Genomic DNA, 14,275 nt, shown 5'->3' on the forward strand with positions numbered 1-14,275 from the left:
CCCTCGTGAGGTTCTTTATTTGGGAATTATTAGGACTCCTAATTCTCCATATGCATTTCCAAGATGCTGAAGAGTCGCTGTAGCAGACTCGCCCTGACTGGGTAGCTCGAGCTGCTGCTGCAGCAGTAGTCGTCAAGGCACCAGTGCCAGGCAGCACCAGTACACTCGGCCAGAAACAAGCCGATTTCCACTTAACAGGACACTGTGCAGTGCGTATTTACACTTGACAATAATCTCTTTCTCTCCCCATTTCGGTTTAGAGAGGTGAATAAAATGCATCTTGGTACAGGGCGTGATGATCGCAGGCAGCTCTTCTTAGTTCTGTCTTCAAAACATTCACCTTTAATGTGATGAATGAGGGGGCATTAGATCATCCTTTGACGCTGGTGTCCGCGGGTAGTGCACAACTGGAAACTTGTACCAACAGTGGTATCACAAGCGCAGGAAGTGGTCTCAGAAATGGAGCTTGTTGTGTTCAAAGTTCAGAAATCCTGGCCGTGAAAAGACAGCTGGGTTTGCTCATCTGGTTGCCTTTCTTTGCAGGCAGGATTTGTATTTCAGAGTAAGGCTAGTATTTCCACGTAAGAGGTGGTTAAGGGGCACAGTAGTTGGTGGAGGCAAGCATCTTTATAGTTTGTCGTCCTCACTGCCCCATGGCTGTTGCACCAGCACAGAAGAGACTCAGACAAGACAAGTTTCTGAGCAGTGTCCTTAGCCTGTAGCTAAAAACAATTCTCTCTTCCTAAATGAGCTATTTTTTGCCATGAGAACTTTCCCCTCCTCACCACCTTTTCTCCTGTGTTTTCCCAGTAGTTTTATTTGGTATGAATAAGATTAATACCCAGCTAAAATGAAGGATACTTGTTCTCAAGTGTGCGGCTGACCTGTGGCTCTATGAAATATTATAACAGCTTTCTTTGGGATTTTGCCAAACTCTCCGAGACACCAGTGGATGTTTTCAAGGACAGGTTTGACCGATCATTTGTTAGCAATAACTTAACTCATATGACTGACTGATCCTTCCTTAGAATGAGGGGATGGGCTGATGACCTGAAGCTTTCCCTGCTTGTGTACTCAGCCTTGTGATTGTTGGAGTCTTTTAAAACTTCCATGAGAGCACTCTTGGGATGAGCTCATTGTGGATTCCTGCAGTGTACCTAATATGTTATTGTCAGTACTATTTCAGCAAGCCTGATGAGAAGTCAAAAGATTTTTCAAGCTGGTGTTCCCATCGACAGTTACACTTAGACAAGATGTGTGGCTGCTGAGGAAGTCTGAAGTGGCAGGTAGGAAACTGGGGCCTCTTGAAGACAGAATACATCAGTCTCATGCAGACTTCTGAGACCTGTGGAAACTTACTGACTGAGCAAAATGTGAAGCAAATGCTGGCTATTAGAAATCACTAGAAAATTATGGTAGTGATTGAAAGCTTAGTAGTAAATGAAACATTTACGGACTTGCCTTTCAAAGCAAAGCAAAGTAGCTTTGTACTTCAAAGCAAAGTACCTCTGAAGGGAAGATACCTGCTTTTGTAGTCACAAAAGCCTGTTCCTAAAGTTTGTTTCCTTTTGTTTCAGTTTAGTTGGTACTTCTGTTACCTTGACTGGTAACAGAGAACAATTATCTCCTTATCCTTGCACTGAAAGTTACACTTTTATTGTAAGTGTTCTGTAATAATTTTGTTACTTATCCACAAATATACTACTATACTTTATCTTGTTGTGTGACAAAATGCTTCTCTGTCATCAAAAAGTGGTAATGTTTTTGAGTTTCAGCAATAGTACGGAATAAATGCTTTATAGACAATAAGTATGGCTCAGTAAACTTAGAACTTACATTATGAGTAGCTGTATGACTGCAAGTGCTGGGCAATCACTTTGAGCCTTTTTATTTACCGTTAAAATTCTCTAAATATTTGCAAAATAACAGTTTAATTTTGTTACTTCAAAGTCTTGTATATGGTTGCTTTATTTTTTTTCTTCCTTTCCTTTTTTATTAGCAGAATACTCTCCCTGTTGTGGTGTCTGATACAAGCTGTGTATTGGAAGATGGTTTGAGCTTGCAATATAGTTCAATACCAGAACAGAAGAGTTTTGTTCTTCCAATTGTCTTCCTTTTAGTTACCTTCTTTCTGGTTAATTCTTGGGAGGAAAGCGGTTCCATGTATGATTGGGTTGTAAATTTTGAAAGTCAAATTACTGTGCCCCTTCCTCCCACCGACTCATAGACATAGCACGGATCATCTCAGCATTAATAGAATAACTCCAGGTATGTAGGAGTTGCTATGTGAGTTAAATCTTAGTTCATCTAAACATGCACATGGCACGGATCATCTCAGTACTAATAGAGTAACTCCAAGTACGTAGGAGTTGCCATTTGAGTTAAATATTATCTAAGCTGGTAGCCGTCTTCAATTATAGCCGGGAACATCAATTGGAAAAGAAAATAGAGTCGAAACACTGTGTTAAAGAATGATGTTACCACAATAAGTTTATTTTTAATTGTTTGCATATGGCTTCCCCCCAACCCCAAAAATGAATTAGCATGTGAATCTCTGCCATTATTTGAGTGTTTTTTTTTTTTTTTTTTTTTTTTTTTCTGCATGTAGTTCAAAGCAAAAGTTCTGGTATTGCTGAAAAAAAAAAAAAGGGAAGTGTTTCTGTGCCTAGTGTGCTGCAGTGAGTCAGAGTAGATAATTTTATTAGTCTTTCTAGTCATCGGTTCAGGTGTCAATTTGGGTAGTATTTTTACCCATCTGAGAGTCTAGCCCTTTGGGAGCACTACTAAGTTGAGGTTGTGGTTATAAAAGCATTGATGAAGGTTGCGTATTTTTTTGTGAAATGTGCAGAAATAATATTATGCCAAACCACATTAACCACAGTTTTTTAAACACATGCTTTAGAGCTCATCATTGGGTCCTATCACAGTATTTACATGTAACTGTAAAAATACACATTTGTTTAGTGAACAAACAGCAGTGTCAGTCTTGTCACCAGTGTGATATTCTCTGCTGCTTGCTGTTGCAAAATATCTCCAGGCCATTAGTAGAAACTTCTTACGTACTCTGTTACATGCATGACCATCTCTATTTTCTTTTGTACTGTTGATCTCCAAGTAATGCAAGTGGCATTTGGTGGCTGCTTGAGCTTTTACTTGTTGCAATCAGCAGCATTATTTTCTTTTCAGATTGCACTAAAGCAAGTATTTTTTGAGCAAGCTTTTTGCTTTCATTCTTGGTTATTTTCTGCTCTTTTGATTGAGGTTTTGATTAAAGATCTTGCAGAAGAGCCAAGCAGTTGTTGTTTCACTGTGTCTGTCATTTTAGTATATAGGGTAAGGCAAGGATTTTATTTACAGCTTTTATTTCTTTTACAGCTTTTATTTCTTATTCTGATTGGGAAAAAATAGAAGTCTGTTTTTAGCATCTTTTTAGATCATTGTAAATTAGCTGCCAATAATTTTAGCAGCACAAAACTGGTATCTCCTTGAAATCAACAATTTACTACAGAGGAATATTTTAATTAGTTTTGTTAGCTTTTACTGACAAAAAGACGACTGTCTGAATTTGCTGTAAAGTCTTCCCACTGATCTTTGTATGAATGCTTCCACTGTGTGTGAATGTTTGTGAAACTTCCCTGGAGATGCTAGTCACAGTGGTGCCTTTTATACTCCCTAGCCCCAGTGCCTCAGATCCTGTAGGTTGAAGTTTTATTTTAAGGAGGAATAAAACTTCTTGTTTTATTTTTATTAATCTCCTGGCATTGATCAGTGGAGTTCTCCTACCTGTGATACAGTAGATGAAGTCATATTCACATAGGCATTTGTATTTCCCCTTCAAAAATACGCCATGGATATGCTTAGGCTGTCATTTGCTTTAAACGTCTTTGTATTGCATCTCAGTGCTTTACAGCCCTTGGTGCCATAATGTTCTTGGAGCTGCTTTATTAGTTGCTCATGCATCTTCAAGTTCAGTGGTAACCCAGAATTCAGAGAGATGCTTTCCTGCTGGAACTTTAAAGCCTCAGTGCCAGACTGCAGAATGCTGTAGGCTGGTTGTCTCAGACATCTGTAAATCTGAGACATGGTACATTTCATTCCCTAGTGGTATTAAGGTAAGGACACTTGAAGGACTTGTGTAGCTACCCAAATTCCCTGTCTCCTCCTCAAATGGCATTTGTTTTCAAACCTCTTGAAAGCCGTAGTCTAAGCCGTTGTCACAGTGTGAAGGGAATCTTGCAGCATAAGACTACAGCACTGTAGGAGTGATTCCACCCGGTGAATTGGCTCAAATGGCACCTATGCTGTTCTGGCATGGGAAGTGGCCTCTGTCTCACCTCAGGGTTATGAGACCTGCTGTAAGTGAAGACGACACCCTTCCTTCAGCTTCTTTGGCTTCACATGTACTTCAATCATCTGTTTTCACAAATGCTTAAATTGGGAAATAGGGGGATTCCTTCCCAATATCTGTTTTTGTCTGATTATTGTATTTTGCCTCACTTTTGTGTCACCAAACGGCAACTCTTTAACCTTCATTGACTATGTAGAGTTCCTGATGTTCTATAGATTCAGCCCAAGGATACCTACCAAATCATCTCAAGCCCTTACGTGTATTCGAAGTCCTTCTCATGTATTCTCTGGTTTGTACTCCCTATTAGTTAAGGATTTTGAACTATCTGGGATACATTGGGCAGAACACAGCCATAAAAAATAGCAGGTTCCACATCTATAGCTGACTTCTTTGCCTGTGGTGGTATTCACTCACGAAGCACGCTAATGAAAACATGCTAATTTGTAAATTACAAAATAGTGCTGATTGCCTATTATGAATGTTTGCTTTTGGCAAAAAAATGGAGCAGTTATGTTTCCCAGCACAAGCATAATTTTCCTCTAACACAAGGTCTTCTTTTTACATGTCCTTTTTTTTTTTGGTGGAGGATAGTTAGTGCCAGAATGGGTGCTCTTTTAACTTTCTCCTAAGGACTCAGTGGCTACCTTGGTATTCTTTCTGGATTATTTCCCCTGGTTCTGAGATGTATTTTTCTGAACATTTTCTTCAATCTCTCCTGAGTTTCAAAGGAGGTTATTTTATTAAGACTTCATAACCATCAGTGGTGAAGACAGCATTTCCACTGCAACGATTTTGTGCTCAGTGTTCATTGCACCTCAAACATCGTCTTGGATATTTCCTTAGGAGATAATTTCACTTCTTCCTCCTGCCACCTCTTTGGGATCAGCATTTTCACCTTGGTATCAGCAATTTCACCTTGAGGGGTGGTTCCCCAGCATCCTCTAGTCTTACCATCTCTCTCTCTCTCTCTCTCTTTTTTTTTTTTTTTTTAACCAAAAGACTGAAATAGCAAGAATCTACTCTTCTAACCAGTGAGAGATGGAATTAATCCTGCCCTTTTCAGGAAAAGACTTTACTGCAATTATTTTCTCAAGCCAAAGAGAAAAAGACTCACCATGGATCAGCAAAATCTGAATGCCTGTATTTGCTGGTTCAAGCTAATGTGCAAGATGTGATGATGTTATCTCATCAATAGAGATACTGGCCCATACCTCTTGGTTTTCAGGACATATTCCTATTTCTTCTGTCTGGCAGGAAACAGATTCTAGCCTGTAGTGATCTGGCCATTATCAGGGTATGGTGTTGTGGCTGTTATGTTCTTACTCAGAAAGTATGTCTTCAGTGGTATAAAAAGCATATCTCTTTTCTGTTTGCTTGTTAAAGGCTTCCTGGAAATCACTTTCAGGTAGTTATAGAGAGCACTGTGGTCTCCCCTGAGCCTTCTCTTCTCCAGACTAAACAACCCCAGTTCCCTCAGCTGCTCCTCGGCAGACTTGTGATGGTCACACGTAATGATCCTGAGAACTGTTTTCATTGCAGACGGAGAACACCTTATTTTCCCTGATAAATATATGCACACAGATTTTGGGCCACTCAACAAATTAAGTAAATGTGACCAAAAAAGCCGTGTGCCATTTGCTGGTTCAAGTAAGCCTTGTAGATATGTGATTATTGTCTCTCTATTAAGAATGCCTCCGGAAGAGCGCATAACTGAAAACAGTCTTCTGACCCTGTAAAGATGAGTTCCCTCACAAAGCCTCCAAATGTGAATAGTTTGTCTCTGCTTGAAACTGAGGTGACTCTTCCAGATTAGTGACTGTAGTTTTCATTCCCATGGATTTCCAACCCCAAATCCAGTTTAAATCAGGAAGTACAAGAATGCATGAATATAGAAATGTTCTTATTTCACATTAGTGACTCCTGTCACTTAAGCTTGTAACTTCAGAAAGTGCTGTTTGAAGCATAGTACAAAATCAAGTTACTTTAAAAGTTAAGTTTCTAAACCCTCTGAAGTATTGTGGCTCAAGAATAGGAGGTAAATGCAGTCATTCCTTATCTGTTTGTGATCCCCGTTTCATCCCAATGATTTGTCAACCACTGTCTGATTTGACCCAAATTTTATATGAAAACAGATATTTGGAAGATTGTTGGTTAAACTCCTGCCCATACTATGAAAATGTGCATCTTTGCAAATGTTAATGGCAATGGAAAGGTGATGGTGTTAGTTTACATGTAAATAGATACAGGAAACCAGAGAAGAAAGACATCTTACAGATATCCCGATTATGGGAACAGCTTTAGTTAAAGCTCACAATCAACCATGACACACAAACCTTGAGAGGACCAGCTTTAATTAGTTCCAGTGTTCACAAAAATGTTAGTTTTCTCTGTAATAGTTTTTCCTTTCCTGGCAAGGTTGCTTTTCTAATTCGGTCATGAACAGTGAAAGTAAATGCTGGCTAGGACTAATTTTTGTATTTAAATTTAGGGGAAATTACATACCTAATTATGAGGTATTTAAATGCTTTTGGAATTATGAAGAACCAATATGAGTAATCTGAAAGCACAGGGGAACAAATCTAAGAGAGAAAACGAAAATTGACATATCTTCCTGTCTACTTGATTGTAGAAGAGATTACCCAAGAAGTTACTGGAAATTAATATCTAAAATGATGATAACTGAATGGGAAAAGTACTAGAAAATGCGTTGTCACAAGGAGCTCTGCAGTGCATGGGAAGGAAGCACGCTTGAGTTCTCCATTCTTTACTTAGCAAATCCAGTACTGACTTAAGTGGAGAATTTTGACATGATAAAGAGTGAAGGATCAAATGATCAGTTTCTAGCCTTAAACAATATGAATTGTCAGTGTATCTGGACTGCTGAATATTTAATAACATTCCTGTTCAAAAGTAAACAACACTGTGAATGTTCATACCTTTTTCCAGTAGCATGTCTGTTCAAACACATTAAGTAGCATAAATGGCAGTACACAGCGCAGTGTTGTTTATGCATGTTCACATTTTTAGCAACAAATCCATCCCTATGAGTTTTATCATTCACAAAAAGGAAAAATTAATCTACAAAGAAGCTCAGGCAGTAATAATAGGTGATTATTTCACATCTGTGCATCCTACTTGATACTTGGTGTATCTTAATTCCTCCTTTAAAACCGTGAAAAAGAAAATCAAACCCAATAATCTGTCATTCTTGGTTTTGGTGCAATGGTCTGAAACGCATTAACAATCTTTGTGTTTTAAATACATGGCTTATCTCTGGCTCTTGCAGTGCTCACAGACAATCTTCAAACCTCTAGTAACATTTTGAGGCACAGAAAGCTTCCGATAGTTGTTGTAGGCACATGCTACCAGCTTAGTACTAGTTAGGACTAATGAGTAGTTAGTACTAAGAGTACTAGTTAGGGTGCTGTTTATCAATGCTGAATTAATGTGCTGCATCTGCATAACTGGCTCCTGTGGTGCCAGTGTAGATTCCTGACATTATTTATTATTTCATTAGCATCCAATTTCCTTCTCGGATTCAACAGCAAGGTCAACACAATGAAAGGCACAGACCGTCGTATTTCCCCGTCCTTTCTTTCCTCACCCATGCACAACCACTTGTTTCTTTCAATTTAATATTTACCAGTTGCAGCCTGGTGCCAAAGGAATAATTATTTCCTAATGGCTCTGCCTTGGGGGGTTCTCCTCTCGCGCCAGCAGGAAAGGGAAGGCTTTGGTCACCGGGGGCGAGCGCTCGGTTTCCTCCGTAGCGCCAGCGCTGTTGTTAAGGCAGGGCTGCACGCCTGGAATCCTAATACCTCTGTGTGAGGACTGGTGTGCCCCAGGGCCCGTGGGGGCTGCCCACGGGGCCACAGCCGCTGTCTGTGAGGTGGGCTCCGCTCCCCCTGCCCCACAGGGCCGCAAGGTGCCGTGCCGCTTAGGAGCCGGGCCCAAGTGGGTGCTGCTTGTCTGCCCGGTGCCGGGCAGCTCCGGGTACCTCTTGTAGCAGCTTTGTTCGGGTACCAGCTCCTTAAATATTTATCACAGAATGCCGTCCCTTTGAAAGCAGTATGAGCAGATTGGCTTTCGCGTTGATTTGGGAAAATTAGGTTATAAAACTGACACCTGTGTTCATGGTAGGTGTTATCCTGAGCTGGTGAGAAAGGTAACTGTGAATATGTTAAATATACCACCTTTTTACAGTTTTTCTGGAAAGCATATCTTAAGATAGATACACTGAAACCACAGAAGCTATGCTTTTAGTTCTGGCATTAAGATTCGGGTTTTAAATTAACACTGGATTAGCGATCTGTCTCTGTCAAGACTATAAAGAGCTTTTGTTGCAATCCATCACAGGGCTTTTGTGCTGTACACCATGCGTAGAAGCTGTTAACAGGAAGACGAGATTAATGCCGAGAGAAAAAATGTCATCAGATAAAATGCAGGTCTCAAAAAGCAATTTCAAATCGCAGAGTATGTTATGCATTAATACAGTTTTAGCGTTTGGGGAATGGAGGAAAAGTTGTAATCAAAAATTAATTTGGGCATTCTTGGCTGTACCTAAATTAGAGCCCAGGATACTTCCAAAATTGTTTTTAATCAAATGACCTGACAGAGGCTCACTAGGAGAAAAATTAATGAGTTCAGGATAATATGAATTATATTTAGTAATGCTGATAGCAAATTTTGCAGCTCTTTTTTTTTTTTTTTTCAAATTTTGCATGTAATAATTTGAAAGATTACTATTTAGTGTTAGCAGCATGTTTATGCATATATACAATGCAAATAAATCTTTAATTGTGCATATACTTTATATTTTTTAAATTAATTGTTCAAAAAGCTTAATAGAAATACAAGTGTAGGGAGTCCATTTTTTGCCTTGATTAATATCCTAACAATAAAATGCAATATGGTACCCCATGACTTCAATGTTTCTGCATTAATATATAGACACACATATTGGATTTCATTTATCCTTTTTTCTGTAGTAAGATATTAGAGCTTGCGTCTGCTTGGGGACAATCCTTCTCATCTGTGAACTATTCACAAGGTTGGTTTTGTGAGTCTTCATTGTAGTTTAATACTGTAGTTTCAATATTGGAAGGTATTTTTAAAGGTTTTATTTTAAAGATACTTGGAAGTAGAATTGTAAGAGAAAAACAATTTATAAAACAATATATAAAATTACATTCCACTCTAACACCTGAAAAACATATTTTTATTATTTTTATTTAATATATGTAGGCTTTTTTTAAATCAGATTTTTTTTTCTTCATGTGTTATGTGTTTTTTGTTATATATATATATATAGGAAGTAAATTGTTGCACTAAAAAAAGTACACTTTTGATTTGATTTTTGCTTAAAATATTTAATGGAAAGTAAACGTAAATGTTTCTTGCTGTACACCTGCTAAATAGTGTCACATCTAACAGTATACTGAATTTTGTCTATGAGCAAGAAATGCAACTGGCTTAGTTCATCATAGCCCCCAGCAGCCGTATGGTTCAGGGTAGTAAGTGTTGAACTTGATACTTTTGCAATAGCATTTAATTTTAATAGTTTCTTTATTAAGATGAGCAAAAATGTTTTTGCAATTATTAGCAAGAGACATCAAATAAATGTGCTCTTATGGTGTGCTTTTTTTTTTTTTGTACTTTTACTGTGATTTGTTAGGTTTAATATAATCAAATTACATTTGAAAGACATTTACCATAGGAAGATGGATACTTCTGGTGATGGAAAACATGATGAAAGCAACATGGTTAAAAACAATCAATGCCTAACAAATTGTCTAATTGGTAGGTACTTGTTTATATTACAGTACAGAAAATCAGAGGTGAAGGCAAAAGAAAAAGTTTCAGTTATGTGAAATCATGCCAAGTTTAACTTTGTAGAAAGAAGCTATCTTAAAAAAGCCACAGTTTGGAAACTGCTGTGCTCTGAATTGTTTGTGATTGAATTAAACCTCATTAATATGAATTCTTTTTAACAAAAGGGAAGAGACTTGCACTATTGGTGTGCTGTTCATGTAACCCTGTTGTATTTTGCACCTGTGTTGGGAAAAAGTAGCACATGTTGAGCTGAATAGTCTCTCCTTGTATTTAGGATCCCTTAGGTTTTTGGTCTTTACAGATGATCAGAGTGAAATCTTCCGTAAGAGCTTGAGGAGAAGAGAAGAGATAAATGTCTAAAAGAGATGGTAACTGCTGTTGTCACCAGTGTATCAAGACAACTGTGGCCAGTGACAGCCCAACCAAAACAAGGGTGGGAAGAATTGCAGACAAGAGTGCAAGAAGCCTCCCTCCCTTCCGTTGCATACACTCAGTCCTGTGGTTGGGCCCAGTCCAGCCTTGAGAATGCCCAAACCCATCCAGTGGGTTGTAGCTGGATTTGAGCTTTACAGATCTAACCCAACAAAAGTGGATGTGGTTTGGGAGTCCTAAGGGACTTTCTCTCCTGGAATCATTCTTTCAGTAGAAATGTTTTGCTGCTTGATGTTGTGCTGTTTTGTGACACGTGGCTGGTTGACTTGACCCAAACTGCAGCATGTCACTCCATGAAAATGTACCTTTGCCTCCTCTAAACCTTGAGGTAGCCAAAGTTCTGAGGTGGTATGTCTGCTTCCTCCCCTGGAAGCTTACAGCTGTTTCTATTAACGAAGTTGCGCTTGCCACATCAGCAGTGGTACTGTACTGTTACAAGTGGTGGTGTATTTTCCGGTGTTATTTACTCCAGGACATACTGCCATCACTGGAGTTATCTCAGCAACAGTAACTCTTTAAGACTTATTGAAAAACAAATTTATCACATATAAAAGCTCTTAAGTCAACATACAAATAACTCCATTTGTTCTCACCCATAGCTTCCAAAAATCACCTTCATTTTTGATAAATTATTTCATGATAGTCACAATCAATAGAGCTGAAAATACATTTTTTTTTTCTGGTATTAAAAATTATTGCAATTTTCTTTCATTTGTCTGGCTGAGTAAAGGTGAAACTTGTAAATTTTGGCAAGCAAGTGGACGTAGCTGTGGTTTGTGTCTATAATCAAAGCCATAATTTTCAATATTTTTTCATGTGCTGTAAATATGAGTATATATGTCTGTGTTGAGGTGTGTAAGCATGCATGAGAAAGATTGCGGTCTTACGATACACACCTGGGAGGAAATTGGCTGGATGGTAGAAGCTGAAAAGTCACATGTAAGCACTCTGTGATTATGCCTTAGATATTTAGTAGAACTCAAGTCCTACCCATTTTTGCGACTGCCTTGTCAGTTTCTCCTCATCTCATGTGAAAGATGTACTGAGATGGTTAAAGGTTGTTCTATAGGAAGAAAACAGTAATTGTCAAAGACACATTAATTAAAACAGTACAAACATCAGTTAGTATTATAGAATAAAAATTGCAAATGAATTTTAAAATACATTTTCCATTTTTATGAGTTAGGTTTGTTTCTTTACAGTCTGTTCTTTATTATTTTGCAAATCAAATACTTTCCTGTACAACACTACTGAGAGAGCTCAGCGGCCCATAAACATATTAATCCAGCCCTGCACAATCTTACCTTCAATATGGCAACAGACTATTAAGAGAACAGTTTGAGACTCTTTTATTGGTATTAGTTCGGGAACAATATCATTTATATTCACGACTACAAATAAAATAAGAAATAATGTTGTTATTGATTTTCTGTGGTTTAAAAAAAGATAAATAAAAGGATCAACTTGTTTTATATACCCTGCATAGCAGTTGGACTTTACATTGACCAAATATGAGGCAACCATTTTGAACAATCCTGTACTGGAGGTATCAAGATGCAAAATGAATAGTTTACATTTACTCATTTGTGTAAATGGCAGTGATGTCAACTTTGTGTTCTAGTAACATATTTTCCATTTATTTTCTTTGGCGCTGATTTTTAGTTACAATAAAGTCATCCTTTCCTAGTCATCTGCAGTTCAAAGTCTTTTTGAGAGCAAGTTGTAGGTGAGTGAGATTTGAGGGAAGAGTTCCAAAGAGAAGTCTTTCATTCTGGGACATGGTTCATTGTAGAAAGGTTGCAGAACTCTAGTTTTAACAGGTTCCTGTTAAATCGTCAAGTTAAGTTGTCAGTTGTCATCAGTTCCAAGATGTAATCTGTAAGAGACATGGATTACCTTTGGAGTTTTAATATCATGGCATCGACCGGGGAGTAGCAGGTAATGGCCTACTTTACTGCAGGACCCCACGCGGCTGGCATCGGTTCTTTTCAGGATGTTACCTGGGTGAATGAAGTCTTTGTACATCTGCCTTTCCGTAATTGTTCTGGTTTCAGTAATTACAACAGTAATAGTGGTGTATATTATAAATTCATTTTTTTTTCCCTGCAAATAATATAACGGGATATGTGGTGGTATAATTGGTATAATTAAAAGTTTGACAGACAAGAGAATGAGTTTGATTTGTTTAACTGGTACAGTCTTGATACTTTACCAGATTAATTAACATTTTTGCAGTTCATTTTGGTGTTCGTTGGTCTTCTTGATATTCATTATTAGAATGTCTGAGGTTAGTACACCCAAACAATTGTGTCACGGGCAGTGAGATATATTCAGACCAAAATTGTAATGAAATTTTACAGCTGTATGAAGTGTTGTATTTTTTTTTTACTAGTATGTGGAATGATGTTAAGAGACCAAATTCAAGGAAAACCACGTGTCTGAATTGAAGAAGGTAATTGAAGATTAAGGTATATGTCATAAGCAAAGATAGAGGAATTTGATGATAATTAAAGGCTGCTTGATTAACATTTACAAAATGAGTTTTCAGTTATGCAAATCCAGTGGTAACTGAGGATGTTATTGGTACTTGTATGTAGAATTATTTTTGCAGAAACTTAGTTTTGGAAATTCTGGTGATAAAGTTGATAGAACTTTGTATTAAATGAAAGATTTTTCATGTGAGAAGTATGAGGATTATTAACTACTTTCATTCTGTCCCTAAGTCTGTTTAGCATAGATGTGGTTAGTGCATGATTATATAGGCAAATATAAAAGCTATTGCATACTTTATTTCTGCTTCTAAGGGGAAGGTGGGGCAGGGAAGTGTTAAATCGGTTATTACTTTTCAGACTGTGATCTATTGTGCCAGCAGCTAGAATGTGATCCATTAAATGAGGCATATGAAAGGCATTGCTGTTGTACATTGCTAGAGAAATTACAAGTATGGTAATACTCAGCCATAAAGATACATTATAAAAATGGTTGGAATTAAATTTAAACCCATTAAAGCAAGGACATTCCAGTGCTGCATTATTGATTTACATAAAAATTATAGATGAATGTCTTTCATTAATGCTAAGAAACTAAACTGAGTTTAGTATTGACAAAGTGTAACCTAATCAGAAGTAAACTTTCATTAAAAAGATGCTGTGGCTGTGAAATTTTATTAGTCTTCTGAAAGTAAAATTGAAGTATGGTTTCACTACCAGTTACAATGTTGGGCAGATTAGTTAGTTTTCTCCACCTTAATGGTGTGCTTTCCTACTTAAAGTACTGCTACTTGCTAGAAAACCGGAGTTGGAGTTGTGACAAATGACATTTCCAGCTCCTCGCAAGCTTCTAGTAATCCAACATTTCTCCATGCATCTTGCACTTCTGAGGTGCTTCTCCAGGACAGTGTTAAGGGGCAGTGACAGCAGTGTCCGACACCACGGTGCTCTCAGCAGTAGAGGTGGCAGGGCAGTCATCACACATGGTGTCACGGCCGGTGCTTCAAGGACACGAAACAACTTGCCCTTTGAAAAGAAGGGCAGTCAAATCTCATTAAGGCTGTTCTTCTAAGAAGATATTAATTGCCTTTCATTACTGACATTGCTTTGCAGTTCTTTAAGCCATAGGCAACGGGAGCATTTTACCAACTTGTAAAAATCACATAGGAAAGCA

General features: G+C 37.9%; 1 protein-coding gene across 4 annotated transcripts in view; it reads left to right on the top strand.

Moving 5' to 3' along the window:
• WASF1 (WASP family member 1) overlaps positions 1-14,275 on the top strand; it is an 87,506-nt gene that overhangs the window by 39,881 nt on the left and 33,350 nt on the right. The window lies entirely within an intron of this gene.

This window comes from Oxyura jamaicensis, chromosome 3, assembly GCF_011077185.1.
Source record: "Oxyura jamaicensis isolate SHBP4307 breed ruddy duck chromosome 3, BPBGC_Ojam_1.0, whole genome shotgun sequence".
NCBI classification, from domain to species: domain Eukaryota; kingdom Metazoa; phylum Chordata; class Aves; order Anseriformes; family Anatidae; genus Oxyura; species Oxyura jamaicensis.